The following is a 4407-nucleotide window of genomic DNA, read 5'->3' on the forward strand; positions in this document are numbered from 1 at the left end:
ATCATTGCTGAGATTATAGACGTTGTTATCAGGTTCAATGTCAGTTTCAATATCTTGCTGATGATAGTTTCTGTGTTGGAATACGGGTAGCTCTATATTCGCATAGGCCGTGATCTGTTGCATGTTTCTCTTTCAGAAGTGAACGTCAGCTATGTCTGGCTGTCTGTCATACATTGTTGGATAATTTAGGGGTACTAGTATGTGGATGGGTGATCAACTTATCATAACGTAGGTAAGCAATGTCCCCTCTTTGACGTGCTGCTTTTAAGTCCGGCATTAGTTCCGCCCTCCTTTTCCTTACTGCATCCGTGAAGTCTTCGTTAATGAAAATCTTAGATCCCTTAAGTGCCTTGGTGCTCTGCAGGGATCTAGATACAGATTTTAATCAGGAAATATTTCCATCCATCTAATCCAACTTTCATAAAATCCTTGTTTCCTCTGCTGCAGCTTTGATTCTGTTCCTTTGTTAAAGTTTTAATGTGAATAACAGACATAAAGTGACTAATTAATCTGTGTTGGACTTTCATCGACCTTTAGGTGACCTTTCTGTCTATGAAACAATCAGAGGCCCTGAAAACTCTGGAAAAGGTTCAGTATAAAGTCTGATTATCAAATAATCCTGGAGGTTTTGTAATTATACTGTAACTCATCAACAATTCAGTCAGTTTCATTATTTTTAGTTCAAAATGAAGGTGTTTCTGTTTTATGTTTCTTGATCAGAGCAACAATCTGGTAACAACAACATTTGTGTTTCCTCTAATCATGTGAACAGGGCAACTTGATGATTCAGAGAAGATCTCTGACAAAGTTGATGCAACTTCAAAATAAAATAAAAGTAGGTAAAAAATGTCAGACATAATAATTTATTAAATTCTTTCTCTATGAATCATTAAAACCTTTCTGTTCAGATCTTTTCCTCATTTTTATAAGGAAATCCAGCACAATGTCAAAGTTAATAAAGTCCTGCTCCATGGCAGGCATTAATAATAAGCAAACAGTGGAGTGAAATTTATTCAGTTAAATCAGTTTATAACAGGTTCTGAACTAACATTTTTTAAATAGTTTCATTATTTTTATCAGTGTACTGAATTGCTTTACTTACTTGCTAATTATGTCATAGAATGAACCTATAATATGTACCATCGGGGGCACCACCAGGAATTTTGGGCCCCCTGACAAAAAATTTGACTGGGCCCCCCATGTGGAGCTGCTGTTACAATTTTTTGAGTCTATTTGACCCTTAAAAAGCGTCACAATTTTAAAGGCTTGCAACTTGCTTTCTATACTGATACTAGCACAATATTTACTGCTCATGAATTTTGCATCCAACAGACCTCATATGCAAGTAGGTTGCTTAAATTTTTTCTATTAGTTTTAGATTACTGAAATGTCTCTCCCCACGAGCAACAGTCACAGACAACGTGCAAAATGCACATGGAGCAATCCAGACTTCTCAAAAAATGCTATGTAGTTGCATTTTATTCAAGCTGCAGTATAACTTTAATAAAAAATATGTTTCTTCCGTATTTGTTAAAGCTGTCACCATGTTGTGACATTTTGCTATGAGACAGATAATCTGTGAAAACAATCAATCTCCTCCACCTCGTCCCTGAACTGCTATTGCTAGCTAAAGTAATGCACCGTTCTGACCAAAACAACCAATCAAAACCAGGAGGAGGGTCTTAGTGCTGTCAATCAACCTCATTCACTCACTGCTAAATGTGCTAATGGTGGAGAAACAATATGTCATTACAGGAAAATAGTTTATCTGTGCTCCTTGGTAGCAATACCAACTAGATTGAGCAGTCACAACAGGCTATGGTAGCTGCAGCACAGAACAGAGTGAGGGGAGGAAGGATGAGCAGCACCACATGAGATTGTGATCAACAGCATTAAAACTCTCCTGCCACTGACTGGTTGTTTCTAGGACTAGGAGAAAGCAGAAGAAATAGATTTTTCACAGATTATCCCTCATACCATACTGTCACAACATAATGACAGTTTTAACAAATATGTGAAAAAAATATATATAAAAGTTACTGCAGCTTTAATTTCACTTAGGAGAGAGCAGGTCAGGAGGTATGTTGGTTAGAGCTGCTGCTGACTGACTCATCTGTTAAGTGTGGTAAAGGGTACAGAGCAAGTTAAATATATGAATATCTTGGCAATTTTTCTTCCCTCAATTCATTAAATGCTAGTGAAATGGAGGCAAACAGTAGTCTGTAGCTAAGCTAACAATGCTAAATGGCTGATAATCTCACATAGTCTACTCACCTCTCTTGGAGTAAAACAGCTATAAATTGGCACTCTTGCCTTTCTCTCTCTCCCTCTCTCTACTTATTTTTCTTTTTTTGAAAACCTGATTTTATCATTTTTCTTAGCAGCAGAGTAGCTGCCACAGTCATTCTTATCTTCTACTAACTACTGCTGATGTGCAGCGTTAAGCGCACCAAGCAGGAACGAACCATGTAACGAAGATCCAGGGGGTTCAAGGCAAATATGGATGTGTCTTTTTTGATCTGGGAGTGGGAACATAACATTTTTACTGCTAAAAACAATCCTCGAAAACACAATATGATTAATTTTGTAACTGACAGGTCCCCAATTTATTTTTTATTTTTATTTGTATGAACAAAAAATAAATAAATTGTGGAGGGCCCCCTGTTGGTCAGGGACCCTAGAATTGTCATCGCTTTTCCCCCCTATGCCACGCCCCTGCGTACCATCAGTATCATTATGTCTCTCTTGTGTTTCAGGTCCATGGAGAGAAGTTCAAAAGAACCATAACAGGAAAATCTAAATTTACTCACCATTAGATGTTTATCTGTAACATCTCTCTGTCATGTGAAAAAAGAGCATATCTATCTATCTGTCTGTCTGTCTGTCTGTCTGTCTGTCTGTCTGTCTGTCTGTCTGTCTGTCTGTCTGTTTGTCTAGAATAGCAATATCCATCCCTCTCTAGACAGAGATAGATATCGGTATTTTATTTTCTGATTTTTTTTTTTAATCATGTATATTATACACATGTCAATATGGGAAATGCCCCCCAGATAATCATGGATTATAGTTTTTTGTAGCTTTATTGGTATTTTTAATTTTATCTGATATACAATCAAAGGAATCGTTCACAGCTGGACCTGAACTACCCGAGCCTTTTAGAGCCTGGATGTAAAGGAATGATAGCGCCATCTGGAGGAAGGGAGTAATATGGCCGATAGTTCATGTAATACATCAGTATATAACCACGTTGGTGTAGGAAATAAGGGTTAATTGTAAACCATGGTCTAAGTGCAACACGCAGCATGTATATTCTGTGTATAATCTTCTTTTATTCACTATTTACTTTTATTCACTATTTTATCATATTTACTACTTAAATTTTCTCCTACAACGATCTATTCCTGCCCATAATTTACAGTCAACAACATTTTTCTAGTTCCTGTTTGAACAGAAAAAGTGAATCAAGCATTTAGTGTGACGGCTCCTACATAAAGGAATCAGCTCCAGTCTGAACTCAACATGTCGGATCTGATTTCACTTCGATTTTTACCGAGTGATTCTTAAAACCACACACTGTGATTCTGTCAATCAGTGTCATTGCTTTTAAACTGTTTTGTAATTTGATGTTTTAATTTCTTAAACTTTTCTGTAAGCAGCTTGTTGTGTGTTGCAGATTTCTGCTCAGGTTCCTGTTGAAAATGTGATCTGGATCTCAATGGGGTTTTACCTGGATAAATAAAGGAAATAAATAAATAAAATACATTTTTTAACCATTAGATTTTGTTGCATGTTTGTTTTATGTCTAAAGAGTCTGAAAGTTAGAAACTTTCTCACAGTTACCAGAAATGCAGATGTTATGAATCGGGTTCATCAGGTTTAATTGAGCCTGACAAATTAAGAAAGTTGTTGGATTATATGAAAATCCAATAAAGAGTTAAAGGAAAAGGGCGTGTCTGGAATTATTCAGCTGGTTTAACTGGGTTTAAAACACAGAGAGAAAAACAAATGCAAGAAAGTATAAGATGTTCTCAGGAACAAGACAGTTTAGTGTCTTATAGACCAACAGCAATATTATAAAATCTATCATTTTAAAAGCAGACAGTGAGTTCAGTAATTAAAGAGCTGCTCCACTGTCATGGTTTTGTTCAGGACTGTAGCAGAAATAAATGAATGAAATGAAGATTTTATAGCAACAAAAAAAAAGAGTAAAATATATCTACTAAAATGTAAAATCTATACCAGTATTTATAAAATATTTTTGACATTAACATTTTCTCTGACAAAGTAGTAAACTTTGTAATGTGTTTTTTTCATAGTTTACAGATGTGAAATAAAATCCACATCTATCTATCTATCTATCTATCTATCTATCTATCTATCTATCTATCTATCTATCTATCTATCTAT

General features: G+C 35.6%; 1 long non-coding RNA gene across 1 annotated transcript; it reads left to right on the forward strand.

Annotated features, from left to right (window-relative positions):
* Window positions 1-381: 381 nt before the first annotated feature.
* LOC103132657 (uncharacterized) lies at window positions 382-3159 on the forward strand. Its single transcript, XR_475597.2, has 3 exons — window positions 382-588; window positions 773-835; window positions 2757-3159. It is a non-coding gene; the product is annotated as an uncharacterized LOC103132657 (long non-coding RNA).
* Window positions 3160-4407: the final 1248 nt, after the last annotated feature.

This window comes from Poecilia formosa, unplaced genomic scaffold (genome assembly GCF_000485575.1).
Source record: "Poecilia formosa unplaced genomic scaffold, Poecilia_formosa-5.1.2 Scaffold1195, whole genome shotgun sequence".
Classification (NCBI taxonomy): domain Eukaryota; kingdom Metazoa; phylum Chordata; class Actinopteri; order Cyprinodontiformes; family Poeciliidae; genus Poecilia; species Poecilia formosa.